Raw genomic sequence first — 15,006 nt, 5'->3', positions numbered from 1 at the left:
CCTGCTAAAATGACAAGGAAAGAGGAAAGGATGAGTCCTCGGAGAAAAGTGGATGACTAAAAGGTCATTCAATCCAAAGCCGCGCACCAAGTAAAGCAAATTGTCAGCATCTTGCAATTGTTCACTGGATGCCCCTCAGAAAACATACAGCTCCTGGCTCGTCTGCACCTCTGCCTGGAAACAAAATCCAAAATGGCCTTTTTCTGACAACCTCAAAATGTCTAAAGCTCATTTTTTGTTTTGGTTTTGAACACAGTAATACACAAGCAATGAATTCTTGGTTTTGTTTTTTTTTTTTTAAAGTACAGCTCCCATAAGCTTAAAAGTAAATGGGAGCACTTTGCTTCCTGGGGTATGTTACTGGAACATTTTTCTAGCACCTAATAAAACATTGTTTGGTTGATACTAACCACTAAAATATGCGTTTCAACTCATGTAATGTTCCCTGTGAAATTTGCCTTTTTGCTCCATGAAAAAAAGGGCACTGAAAGGAATCCTGCAGCCATAAGGATCTCACTTATTTCATGGAAGTATCATTTTAAAAGCCTCACAACATGATCAAAGCACTGTTGAGAACAGATGTTGCAGCCTTTACAAATTCCAGCATAAGTATTTTTATGACATTTATCACTGCTAAATTCTTTCAATCAATTTTTTTTCCATGCAAGAAGCATGCAGGCACTTTCCTCCTTGACAAAGATGTGTTAGCACATGGCCTCAGCTCCAGCCACTGACCCTCTCCTCCCATCATGCCTCCCCATCCACCATAAACAAGAGCTGTGTGGTTTCCCCAGCAGCTGTAGTGGCAGCCAGCCTCAAGAAGTGCCGGTCCTGCAGAGCTGGACATGGTGCTCCCCACTTCACATGAAGAATTCAGTGTAGGACCTCCTGTGTCATGTAGTAGTCAGACACTCGCTCTCAGCTGACTGTTCATACAGAACCTTTCCCAGAAACCTCATTTTAGCTCTACTAGCTCGTGCCTGCTTTGACACGAGACTACACCCTCCAAAGCCTTCTATAAGGTTTCTTCTTGACCAAGGCACACATCATCACCATCCCTCTAGATCACACCAACCCACCATTGCCATGTCAAACCCTGAGCAACATCCCCCAACCCTGCTTGGAGTCGGGATTGCATAAGACACCTGCAAGGTCCTTTCTACCTAAACTGTTGGAGAATGATAAATCTCCGGTGGGAGCCACATGGAAACGCCCTCAATCACATCAACACCCAATAAGCCACCTTCCCTGGTCTCCCAGCTCCTCCTATGGATTTGGTAACCATCTGCCTGTGCACAGGACCTACAATGGTACTTCCCTGGCAGGAGAAGACGCTCCTGACTACCTAGCTATAAGGCCAGATGTAAGCAGAAGATGCTCAGGTAGCTAATGCATTGAACACTACTAAAGCCAGACAAGCAGTGCCATGAGGACCAATAGTGGGGACCTGCAGGACTGCAAAGGAACCTGCTTGCTCTTGGAAGAGCAGCAACCAGTCCCCATTCCTGGAGGTAACTACAGAGGGAGAGAGCACATATTTCAACTGCAATTCAAATCATAGCCATATTTCCACTGAGCAAAGTTTCTGGGAAGTTTAGCTCTCCACAGTCAGTTTCTGTGTATTCATCTCCACAGAAGTATCACCAAACTCTCTGGTTGACAAAGTATAAATACTGTGCAATACTACGCAATTTCATGAGTGAGCTGTGCATTAATGCAATAATCACAACTACCCAAGAATCTGAAACATCGAGTTTATCTCTGAAGAATAATATAGGGTTTTTTATCCCCCCAAAATAGGATCTGAAACAACCAGCTAATTTCAAATTTCATATATTCACAGAAGAGGGTGTTTGTGAGAAGGACCCCACAATCACATCACTTCTCTAATACGTGCCCAGTTTAGTTTCACCTGTTTCCATGCCTCCCTTCCCAATTCCTACAACCTGCTTGCACATCCTGTTTCACTATGAACACAAGCTTCACTTCTCCTCATGGGGTGAGCTTAGATAACAATCAAAATGGGAGCAAAACAACCAGACAAGTTTACCCCTCTTGCTCATTCAGGCTTGATCCCAAACAAGGTATTTTCAGGACTGTGGCAGCTCCTCACCATGGGTACTCGGTACCAGCAAAATGGCAGAGCGATAGGTCCACCATGAGTCATCCATCAAGAAGATGGGAGAGTGACCTCTAAAAAAGCAGCACAAGGCAGAGAAGGTCTCCTAGAACAATGAAGGACAAGGAGAACATGTAAGAGGAGAGATTTCTGGTGATGTGGAGAAGAATAGGGATGCTGGAGGTGAGCACAGGTCTGAGGAACAAGAATAACCGAAGGTAACAATCTGAAGAACATAAGCAGAAGTGGAAGGGTTTGGAGGAGCAAACTCAGGTGGAGGTGAGAGGTCTGAAAAAAGCCTCCACCAGCAAAGGAATCACAAGCAGTCACAGCAACAGGTCTTCCTCTCACTAAATGCTTGTGCTTTTCCTGATGGACCTCTTAGTCTGAGGACTTCTTATGTTGTTTAAAACTCATTTACTTCTTCATTTACAAAGTACAACTTCGTATTTTAAATGCACATTAAGAAACTGCCTTCAGAATGCAGTTTGCTGAAAAGTAATACACACACCTGAAATCTTGCCATGCTGGCAACAGGAACTTTCAGTTGTGTGCACACATGCATGTATGTGCACAAGCAGGTGCATGTGCACAAACACACCTGCATTCATGTCTACACTACAACTTTTCTGGAAAATGACTGTTCCCCTAAGTGTCCCCAAAGGAAGAGCAGAAACAGAGCATGCAGCACTATCACACAGGCACGCCACGCTCTTCTTCTATAACCTCAGAAACAACCAGCAACAACACAAAAGTCCTGCAGATCCCATCCGGCCCCTCTCCTTGTCTGTGGGCACACCATCCCCAAGTCACATAGAGCTGCATCACCGGCTGGGCTGGAGCCACCACTGGGACACAAGGCTGGGCCACTCCTACCTTTGCACTGGTGGATGACAGTGCCATTGCTTAGGAGGAGGACAGTGTCTTTGGAGCCTGTAATGCAATGAGGGGATTTTAAAAGGGTGCTCAAGACAGCATCAGGACTTATCAAAATTGCTCTGCTGAGTTATTATGGTCACAACCCTGCTCCAGACCGGAGATGTTTCATTATCTCATCTTCCCACTCCGAGTGAATTTGCTGAGTGATTTTAAGAAACAGAAAAAGGCTGTGACCAATTTTCAGGCCTTCTGCTTTAGCCATTAAAACAAGACAAAAAAAAAAAAAAGCTACAACATTTCAGTCTTGTTTTTCTAAATAAAAATAATGTATAGTCCTAACTTGCTAATAAATATGCTCAAAAGCTGTCCTTAAGTAAAAGCTTTTGATAACAAATTGCCTGCGCTAACTGCTATTTTACTGTTGAATTTTTTATTGTTGCTTAAGCACTGCAATTATGCTAATAAGCCTGAGAGGATGGTACACTAAAGCATTGAATGTGACAGATATAATACTCAATAAAATGTTAATCTTACCTGAAAATTGGAATCAAACAGCCTTATTAGTATTTATGGATATGGCATCTCCAACATGTTTCTTAAGAGGAATATATATATGCAATAGATATTTCGAAATATACCCTGCTATTTTTCATGCCTCCATACAATTTAATTCAAGGTGGCGATTACCCCTGCTGCTAATTGCCATTCCCTTTTGGAATAAGAAAAACGAACATCAGCATCTGGGCCATGCAAAAATTCCTGCATATTGGAGGGCTTTTCCCCTTGGCATCTCAAGGATGGCAGCTATCCATAGAGATGGGGACACCTCTCCCCAACCCATGGCAGGGCCACTAGGCGTGACAGGGTGCAACAGCACACAGTGAAGGCACTGCTGTGCCACCCTCAGCCACCTTTTTTCTTTTTTACATGCAAGCCAGTACAACCAGCATAGACTTAAGTTATTCACAGGTGCTGGAGAAATGGCTTTTAGACTTCAAGATGGGACCAAACACTAATTTATTTTACTTTGAAAGTTTTTGGCTGATGCTAACAAATAACCAGATCCATCTGTTTCGCTGCAAGTTACAGCACTGCAGGGTTGGGTTCGGAGCCGCTGGGCTGTTGCAGTGGATCAGTCACTGAGGTGCTGCACAACTTTCCACAAGTCACATTGCATTTTGCACTGTTATTCCACCACCCAGTCCCACTCTGCTTTCTCAATTGATAATTTTTTTTTATTTTTTTTTTTTTTTCCAGGAAACAAGCCACCTTTCACCACATTTAGGTTTTAGGGATTTTTTTTGCCAAACCTATGGGTCTCAGACCTAACCTCAGGGCTCCACTGCTATGCACTTTCCTGTGGGTAAAGCAAGTGGTCTTCAACACCTTTACTTTGTCATCTATGAAAGGAGGAAAAGAAAAGCCCCAAAACTCAGAAGAGCCACATGCTCGTGACAAACTACATTTACATCCATGACCAGGCACTGCAGAAAGACCATTTCTACACAAGATGTGTTTTTCTACACATTTTTACCAATTTGTAGAAATTCTACAATTCTACCAATTGTATTACTAAACAAGACTGATGTGGGTTTAAAACATTGTAGATTAATGCTTAAAGAGCAGCTATTGGCACCCAGCTTCACTCCTCATGCTGCCCTCACCCACAGAAGTCAATTCTGCTGACAGGATAGTAGAAACATCGATAATCAGCATTATACTTTCACAGACAAGGAAGATTCTTGCCACATTGGATGCTGCAAGCTTCCTTGGTGGCAAACATTAGGTGGGAGACATCTAGGAACTGTTTCGAAGAACAATCACAGCACGGAAAACTGAGCCATAAATGTGGGATTCTCAAAGCACCTATAAGATCACAACAAGCAACCCAAGGGTACTGCTCACAATGAACCATGATGCAGTAGGACTTTCTTAAGTAATGTGTCCCAATGCATGCTGGCTTACTCTCAGAGTGCAAGGATGGAAACAGGACTGCTTTGCAGGACACAAAGAATACTGCCAATTGGCTGAGCTTGCACCTCAGAGAGCCAGCAGATGCACCAGGGACTCCAAGTTAGTTCCAGCACAAGATGCCAGATGCCAAATCTTCAGGTGCAGCCAGCAACTCTCATGAAGGTGGCAGGACTCATCTCTGCCATGTTAAGTAATTCTTGTCATTATTTTCAATCCTGCAGGGAAATCTAAATTGACCTTTGGCATATGGTTTTCTTTTGCTAAATAGCAATGCTTGAATGTTTATACCGACAAGTTATTTATGGGTATTCTTTGGAAACAATCTTACCCTGACCAGTCCAAAAGGTCAGAATCATGAAAAATAACAGTAAAAAAAGCACAAGGCTGGAAAACCATCACTGCCATTGGCACTATACCTCGACTTATTAACCGTCCTTGCAACGAGGTGAACTGCAAGGTTTTGGGTTTATTTGATTGATTGAGATCAAAAGATCGGGGGCACACAGTAAATTGTATCTTTCCATGAACATATTCTGCTTTCAAGATTTGAGCAGATACTTGCAGGAAAGAAAACCACACATAAACATGTACAAAAGTGACTTCAAAAAGGCATCCCCTTAATTCTCTCTTGACACCATCTGCATTTCCTAAAGCTATTTGAAAGTTTCTTCCATGTTCTTGTACCCCTGGGACACAACAGTTTATCTCTGCTAAACAGAAGATGACAGTGAACAAGAAGACACTAGCATAACTCCAGGGGAGACACCAATATCTGCTGACATTAAGGATGAAAGGTAAATATTAGGGAAACCAAACGAATCTCAAAGTCCAACAGGAGGTTGAAGAACTTCCCATTGAATTGCAGGTGTCTCACTATCCTTCTTAGTTGGACCACAGAAGATGAAGCATCTGAACCCTGTTTCTCTCATGATGACGGCTCAGAAGCTGCCTGAGCCCAAGATAGGTTTGTCATCTGCAGCACCCAGGAGAGTGAGGGAGAAGCAAGGGAAATAAATGAGCAGACATCTTCAGGACATAATTTCAAGACCCATCTGGTGAGACAGCATTTTTGAACACAGAAAAATCCTGCTGTGTTTGCTGTCAAGACAGGACAAAGAAACACAATGGAGAGCAGGAACAGAAAAAAGAAAAAGAAGAAAAAAAAAGAAAAAAAAAAGAAAAACAGAACTTCCATTTTACTGCCCCCAGGAAACAGAGAGGAAAAATAATCATTTGCTTCTTTTCTGTGTTCCATGTTATCTGCATTTTGGTCAGGACACCTGTATCAGTAGCACTATGTTCTCATGTCATAATAAAGTAGATGGAGTTACCCACCTGAGAGTAACAGTAAAGCCCTTACATGAACCACAGAAAAGACAAAAACTCCCAGGAACTTGTTACAAAGGATCCAGAACTGATACAACCTCCTGCTTTTATCACAAGTTTACATTACTGTGGTGGGCTGACCCCGGCTAAACGCCAGGTGCTCACCAAAGTTGCTCTATCACTCCCCTCCTCAGCTAGACAGGGGAGAGAAAATATAACAAAAGGCTCATAGGTTGACATAAGGACAGGGAGAGATCACTCAGCAATTACTGTCATGGGCAAAACAGACTCAACTTGGGCAAATCAGTTTATTACCAATCAAATCAGAGTAGGATAATGAGAAATAAAACCAAATCTGAAAAACACCTTCCATCCATCCAACCATCCCTTCTTCCAAGGCTCAGCTTTACACCTGATGTTCTCTGCCTCCTCCCCATCAGAAGCACAGGAGGACAGGGAATGATGGTTGCAATCAGCTCATTGCATATTGTCACTGCCGCTCCTTCCTCCTCAGGGTTGGACTCCTCACACTCTTCCCCTACACAGAGGGGGGCCTCTCCCATAGCAGACAGCTCTTTACAAGCTTCTCCAATATGAGTCCTTCCCATGGGCTGTAGTTCTTTACAACCTGCTCCAGTGTGGGCTCCTCTCTCAATGGGGCCACAGGTCCTGCCAGGACCCTGGTCCAGCACAGGTTTCCCACAGGGTCACAGCCTCCTTCAGGCATCCCCCTGCACCATCCTGGGGTCCTCCATCATCTGCAGGTGGATATCTGCTCCACTGTGGACCTTCATGGGCTGCAGGGGCACAGCCTGCCTCAGCATGGGCTTCAGAGGAATCTCTGCTCTGGCACTTGGAGTACATCCCTTCCTCCTTCCCTCACCTTGGTTTCTCTCATCCCTCCAGCTGTAATTACTCCCACACTGTAACTTTTTCCCCCTTCTTAAAGATATTATTCCAGAAGCACTGCCACCATCACTGATGGGCTCAGTCTTGGCCAGCAGCAGGGCCATCTTGGAGCAAGCTGACACTGGATCCATCAGACACAGAGGAAACTTCCAGCAGCTTCTCACACAAGCTGTGAGAAGAGGCCCTGTAGTGCCCCTGCTACCAAAACCTTGCCATGTAAACCCAATACAGTTACATGCCAGCAGCTGTGAATTAACCTCCTCTTCTATGAGCTTACACTTCCCTCCAGAGAACATCACCTTTCAGGTAATAAAGACACTAAACCCCAACATTAACTGCTGTTGCATCAGGCCATCATCAGACCAGGCAGCTCCTTCTGCACAAACACACTGAGCTTTACCTTTTACCTTATCAGTTTTGAAGAAGGTTGAGATAAGAATTTCATGTGCTCCCATTTCTAACCACTGATGAGTTAAGGAGGACTCTCCAGAAGTCATCGAGTCCTTTGCCACACTGAGGGATTGGTTCTCCTAAAAGCATGTCTGCTGGAGTTTTTCCATCTTGTTTATAAACCTTTCCAATGACTGAAACTGCCTAAGATCTTCAGGCAATCCACTATTTTTAATAATGCTCAGCTATTTTTAATGCAGAATTTAATTTACTAATGTCTCTTCTAAGTTTTTCTTCCTCAAACTTAAGCTCATAATTTGTCTTATTTAGAGTGGGCAGATTTACAGTTTATTCCCTCTCTCCATGACAAGCTCACTATTTCCAAAATTTACAAGCTGAGGCACCAGTGTGGTTTCCTCTCTCTATGCCATGCTGCTTCTGCTCAAAGCATGTTCTTAATCTTGTCTCTCTGCATGTGTATTTCTTTTCTTACCCTGACAGAACAGGCAGTTAGGATATCACAAGGCTGTTTCAAGAAAAGACGTTCACATCCAAAGGCTGATGCATTCAGGCACACCCAGTAATAAAGTACTCTGAAACAAGAAGAAGATTTGTCTTTAGGATGGTAAGCAGAGGATCCAGTAGTAAAGAAACCCCAACAACACTGAAGTGCAATTTCTTCCACACCATTATTTAACATTTAAACAGATCTTCAAAAGTAACATGAATGACTGTAAGACACATTATGCACCACCACTCAAACTTGGCCACAATCTCTTTGACAACCACCATAAGGGTTTGATAAATCTGTGTTTTATGAATCAAGGTGCTCACTAACTTCAAAGAATGTTCTGCCAAGTTATAAGAAATACCCAGCACATATCAAAATCAGATGGCCCTGGCTCCAAAGCTTATTGACTGAGACAGAGGACAAATCTTAATGTTGCTACTGATGACTTCATTTACAGTGTCACTGAAACTAACAGAGGCAAGACTTCTAGTCTACTGTGAAATTTGTGTGTGTGTAATTATAGGATAGACCCAGAGGAGAAATGTCAGTCTGATGAAAGACTGAGTAACCTTTGTGTTCACAACACAGGCCTTTACCTCCTGGTCTTCAGGATGTTTTATCCATCAAAAAGAACTCTTTCTCCCAAAACCAAGGGTATCACCAAGGGTTTGGTGATAGTGGGGAAAGAATAAAGAAAGGATTTACACAAACAGTGTTTGGAAACACAGAGAAGAGCTCTAAGCAATAAACATACCCAAATTTCATGAGAGAGAACAAGCAACACGGAAGAAAAGCAATAACACATTTGCCATCCTACTTTTGGAGGCTCTCAGAAAAACAGAACTAGATGGTAACACGCATTTTGCCACAACAGCATCTTTCACCAGTAGATCACCTTTTGCATCACCATATCCTCTAAATTCCTATCTCTCCTTGGCAGAGGCTGCTGCTAGCCCCAAAGCATCAAGTGGCTTTGTTACAAATATGCCTTTTCCAAGGATTGAAGCCAAGAAACACTCGCCACCTGCTATGAAAACAAGACGCGTGTTGCACATCTAAGGCTACACCAATGCAACAACTCAGGGTCTTCTCTTTTGCTGTTTTTTAAACTTTGTAATCCTCACGTGCCCTGGGCTTTTGCTTTCCTTGGTCTTTTACACTTTTACCAATGCTAACACAGCCAGCCCAGCTGCTGTCAGCACAGGAAGGTGACATGCTCCTATTTACAACAGATTTGATAACAGAAGTGCTGTTTAAAGGCTAATGAGGAATACCTGCACCAATAATGTCCCTACAGCAGCACACAATAGCTGAGGAGACTGAGCAATAAATGCCTGTTACTGAAGATTAAGACTTAAAAGTAATCTCAAAATGTATGATGGCTAACTAATAAAAAAGTTCAAATGTATGCCCATCCTGGAGAGTGAAAGTAGCTCCAAGGACTTCTGCAAGATTATTTGCAGCATCAGACATGCTACCTCTTAAAATACTAGAGAGATAAGGATGTTTAGCAAGGGATAGAGATACAAGGAGTGCTTCCACCAAGAAAACACACCCGTTTTTTCTATCTGAATTAAGACAGCTGTTGAAAAGCATGGAGTAGCATTGAATGGCAGCCCAGAACAGGGAGCCAAGACAACTACCACATGCAACTGAAACTGCCAAGGGATTAAGTTAGGTCAAAAGTAATTACACAAACTGGAACCTGGCCAGGGTACTGGTTGGTTTAAGAAAATTAAAAGATGTGTTCAAAAGTTTCAGAGATGGAGTCCTCCTCCTGTTAATTATTTGGTGAGTCAGTCACTGAAGTCTCAGCATTCTGGGAGGCTGCCTGAAAAAGGGGAAAAAATGAGGCATAAACTTGAAAGGCATTAGAAGCGATTAGCAAAACCCTTTGTTCTCCATGACAATCCTCACTGCACTAGTGCGTGAAAGCCTTTCATGTTCATGCTGAAAAATGGCCTTAGTCCCTTTGATACTTCTGGGAGGAAGCATTTAAATTTACAAATATCCCACTGTCAGAAGTTACAGCCAACAGTCAAAGAACTTCTACATCTCCCAGCCAGGTTGTACCTAGCTCTAAACCCAGCTCTCAAGCAGGCAGAGCTCCTGCTAAAGGAAGGAATGCAAACAAGGACACATGGAAGCTCACTGCGACCTAGAGCAGTATCTACTCTACTTGCTACTGATTTATGAAAGCCAGGTCATGCAGAAAAGGACCTTGCAACCATATGGGCCCATGTCCTCCTCAGCTTCATTCAGTTTTCAGAAGATGGGGAGCATGAAAGGCAGGCAATGGTAAGGAGGCCAGAAAGGATGCTCATGGTCTAGTAGCTGAGTGTCACTCTGATTAAAGATTAGGTCCTGTTCCTGCTTCTGCCATAAACCTCATGAGCAATAAGAGGAAAGTCACATACATCAATTTTTTCAATATATTTATTGCTGTGCCTTTTCTGGCTAACTAAAAACACAGAAAGACCATGTCCAGAAGAGAAAAGAACTAGCTGTAATGAACTGAGATTCTCCGTTCAATCTCTAATTGCAACTTGTACTATAACCACATATAGCACTACAAAACACAAACTGTTATGAAAACATAGGCCTTGTAAGTCTCAGTTTTGGCACCTGAAAGTAGTAGATGCCTTTGCTACATCTGCATCTGAAAATCATCATTAGAGGTGCACTCATTACTGTCTTTGAAGCAGTTGGATGCAACAATAAAAGCAGTACTGAATTGGAGATTAAACTTTTTGGGTACCAGCCAGATGTTCAGATGATGGTTTATTTAATGCACCTTAAATCAATTTTTGACTGATGTGGAAAAAAGAAAACAAACAAAAAACCAACCAACCAAAAAAAAACAAAACACCCCCCCCCAAAAAAAACAAAAACAAAAACAAAACAAAACCCAGAAACCCACCATGCACACTGCGTGATGTGGTTTCCTCTCAGCGCAACAGCAGGTGAACACACACTGAAGCCTCTGCCATACTGACTTAATGCACTTTTTTTTTTCCTTTTCAGAAAACAAGCCAGGGAAAGGCAGACATCCCACAGCACAGAATGGTGCAATTTGTGCTAATGGCCTACATGTAGATGCAAGCAGCAGCTTGCTTCTCTTCATGTGGAACAGTCAACGGGGACAAGTTCTGGTGGGACAACTGCTACCATGGCACACCTTGCCCAAGCCCAGCAACATCTCCCTCAGTGGCTCTGTAATGAATGGGCAAGAACTAAGAGCATAGGAGAAAGCCTGCGCTGTCATTCAATGGTGTGCAAAAACCTGGGGCAAGTAACTACGGAAAAAGGTTATGTTCTCTGCTGACGATACACAAGCTATTGCTCTTCCAAAATGGAGTCAAATGCTCTTCCAGACAGCAAAACTACAAACGCCCTAAACCCTTCATCCCTGGCACTCCTCTGACATGGCGAGTCACTTCCTTAGAGTCCTCAGGCACCACAGAGACAGCAAGGACAAAGACTTCTTTTATGAACAGAAGCAAAGTGGTACTGCAGTTCTTCCCATTCTTTCCAAACACCTTCTAACCAAGCCTCCTCTGAAACAGGTCCACTGCTTTAACCGGAAAGACCTGCAAAAAGAGGTTTTGATGGAAGCAGAGACCTAGCCATGGGAAAACAGAGCCAAACCGGTACAAGTCAGAGAACACCGTAAGTAGCAGTATTATAATGTTTTTTGAGTTTAAAATATTCAGCAAGGTCAACACACTTATCTCCAGGCCTGCAAACGACTCATCAACAGCATCATGCCAAAGGCAGCCACCTCACCTGTGCTGGGTCTCTCCGGCAGAGCCACCAGCACTCCCAGCCCCAAGCACCCTAATTAGCAAAAGGTAGAGAGGGTGCTTAAACAGCAATGTCAATGCCCTTAACAGTGGCATTAGGATGAAAAGCTGTGCAGTGCATCACCACGGCCAGAAGCACTCTCCTGGCTCCTCAATGCACACCATCACTGTACCTCATGCGAGCACTGTTGCAAGTAAGGAGAAAGGTACAGGACTGATGCTACGGAGACCACAAAGAATATATTTTTCAGCATGCCCACCCACACTAGGCCAACCCAGCAGAGGCTGGGGAGAGCAGGGCAGCCTAAAGGGTTTCATGTCACACAGGGACCCACTGCTGAGAAAAAAGGCAGCCAAGGTAGCCAGACTGTACAGGGGGAGGTCTCCCTGCAGTGGCAGCAGTGATTAACTATTACTAATAATGGCATGTAGTGCTTGAAACGGAGCACAAGGAAATGGCATGGAAAGGACTAACGCCAAGCAATAATAAGAGGGAGTCAGGGCTGTTGCTCAAGTAAGAAGGTTTTTGCACCTAGGCTACTTGCTAGGACAAAAAAAAAAAAAAAAAAAGAAAAAGGAAGTTTCCATATGCAGGGACATCCTGTTCACTGTATTAAACTAAAGAGATGGCTCAAGAGGGAACAGCTTTCGGTAGGCAAGGGGGAGAAATCAATTTCAGGTTGCTATGGACTACTGGGCTGTCTCCTGTAAACTAAATCAGATTCACTTCTATGAACCTGAATGCTAAACATTTCCTGAAATACAACACACACACTCTCCAAATAAATGAATACCATAAAATACAGACTTGTGTCATGTTCCAGCTTTTTTGCTGATCTAAGGACGTGATCAAACCTGCAAATTATTGCAAAATACAGGACTAGAGTTTTGGCTCAGCAGTGGCATTCTGTCAGTTCAACACTGACTACTGCCTTTCAGGGAAAAGATATTTAATGGCAGGGTGGCATTTGGCAAAAGGAACCAGAGCAGTGCCCAGATTCACTTCGCTCTGGGCCCTTTCATGTGCTCTAGGCTTGCTGCAGGACCTAAAAATTGTTCTGCTGATCCAGGCTCAGTTAGCAAGGGCCAGAGAAAGCTAGCAAGGGCCTAGGGATTTCAAGCACATCCTGTCCTAGCTTTGTCAAGCATGTTGTAGATAGTCCTTCACTGTGAGGGTGATGAGGCACTGTCACAGGTTGCCCAGAGAAGCTGTGGTTGCCCTGTGTCTAGCAGTGTTCAAGGCCAGGTTGGACAGGGCCTTGAGCAACCTGGTCTAGTGGAAGGTGTCCCGGTTCATGGCAGAGGGGTTGGAGCTGGATGATCTTTAAGGTCCCCTCCAACCCAAACCATTCTGTGATTCTATGATAATGGATGCAGGCAGTGCAACCTGTCTGGTCCTTGAATAGTCTGAATAGAAACAACATCCTCCAGCTGAGCAGCTGACCTGTAGTCACAGAAGCCAAGCAGGAACCTTATATAGACACTGGGGACAACACAGTGGCCATGGTTCAACAGCTGTCCTCTCCCCATACCTCACCACTGGAATAATTTCTAACAGGTTTTAAGCACTATCTCCACTTCCTGCAGCAACTAAAGACATATGGGCACAGAGCTGCATCACTTCCACACACCTGTGGGATGTTCCCCTCCAGCACACCCTTCATCAGTAGCCTTGAGCAGAGATCCCCTCAGCAAAACAGAAATCCCTCAGTTCTCAGACTCCCCAGAGTGAGAAGAGCAGGGAGCAATGGCAGCCCTGGGAGCCTCACCACTTCTCTGTCCTGGGCATGTTAATCCCTGTAGTCCTCAGGAGGCAGAGGAACTGGGATCTTAGGAGAGACATTTAAGAAAGCAGAACTACCATTTGGCAAAGATCACAGCCACTGGCCAGGAGCTGCATCAGGCTTTTCACAGGTTGGAAATAAGAAAATGAAATCAAGGCTAGGAGAAGCTGATCCCCCATGCAATACGGAAGTCAGGCAAGGGATGACTGTGCTCCCTGTGTGCTAGCACTCTCTGTGGCACGGCCTCCGGCATGATACTGGGCTGGAGCTGCACAGTTAGTTATGATCCTATCATCACATTTAGCTCAGCACCAGCCATGCAGCATCCTTTTGCACTATGGGTGGACCCAGGTGACAGACGTCATGGCAGCCCACTGAGAAAACAAATGGTAAGAGCTGCATGCTGAACTCCAAACCTCTGGAGAAGAGGAGATGAAGCATCTGACTCTATACCATTCTCCAATAGCTGTTAAGCAATCAAATAAATCCATCTAGATCAATCTCTCCATGAAGACAACAGGAAACATTACCATCCCACGATCATGTAAGTCTTAATTTTATGGAGCAGTTGATGTTTTTCCAATGAAATGTACCATTAAAATGTAAGATTTTATTAGCAGAATCAATGATGTGCGCAGAGACAGTCCCTCATGGCTTTAAAAAAAAAAAAAAAAAAATCTATGAATAATTATAAAACTGATAGCAATAGAGAACATTGTGCAATTATTACAGCCGTTTTACAGGATTCTCTACTAATGATGGCCCCTACTTCTGGTAAGGCACCTTAAGGCAGTACCACAAAAAAGAAAATAAGGAAAAAACCAACAGAAGCACAGCATTCCCCTGCACTTAGAGGGTGCAAACATGACACCTGTTTTGTGTTTACTGAATTATCTGCCCCTCCACCCTAAGCAATAATTCTGGATCAGAAACACCACAACATTTACAAAAATATTTACCAGTCACCTGTCTCTTTCTCCTTGTTCACCAGTTAAGAGTGTTTTGTTGCTATCAGGAGAGATTTACTGCCATTTAAACCTAGCAGAAATGGAAGCAAGAGAGGAAGGCTGTGACCTTTCACCACCCACAAAATTCATGATGGCCCTTAACTATGCGCACAGATCAGGTATATGCAGCGTCCAAAAACCCTCTGGAAGTAATACACGCACTGGAGACATGAGTGGAGTCCTGAGACTCATTTCTTCCACAAGGCTCACTGGTTTCCAATGATAAGCAGCCACAACACCCAACCTGCAGCCAGGGCTTTGTGGCCAGCCGAGTGTAGCTGCCCTCCAGCATTCCATCCAGCAC

At 43.8% G+C, this 15,006-nt stretch overlaps 1 protein-coding gene across 8 annotated transcripts in view; it reads right to left on the bottom strand.

Moving 5' to 3' along the window:
• The window catches only part of LPP (LIM domain containing preferred translocation partner in lipoma), a 353,500-nt gene that overhangs the window by 273,680 nt on the left and 64,814 nt on the right, over positions 1-15,006 (bottom strand). For 4 of the 8 annotated variants that reach the window (XM_062606312.1, XM_062606305.1, XM_062606310.1 and 1 more), the window contains one exon: positions 8,091-8,190. The exons of 3 other annotated variants lie outside the window; for them this stretch is intronic. The gene's annotated coding sequence lies outside the window, so the exon portion shown is untranslated. The remainder of the gene's footprint in view (positions 1-8,090; positions 8,191-15,006) is intronic. One more of the 8 variants, XM_062606306.1, reaches the window with a different exon arrangement.

Source organism: Pezoporus occidentalis, unplaced genomic scaffold (genome assembly GCF_034315485.1).
Source record: "Pezoporus occidentalis ecotype Australia unplaced genomic scaffold, CSIRO_AGI_Poc_V1 ctg95, whole genome shotgun sequence".
Lineage (NCBI taxonomy): Eukaryota > Metazoa > Chordata > Aves > Psittaciformes > Psittacidae > Pezoporus > Pezoporus occidentalis.
Note: the sequence above shows the minus strand (reverse complement) of the source record. Positions and strands in the feature narration are given on the sequence as shown.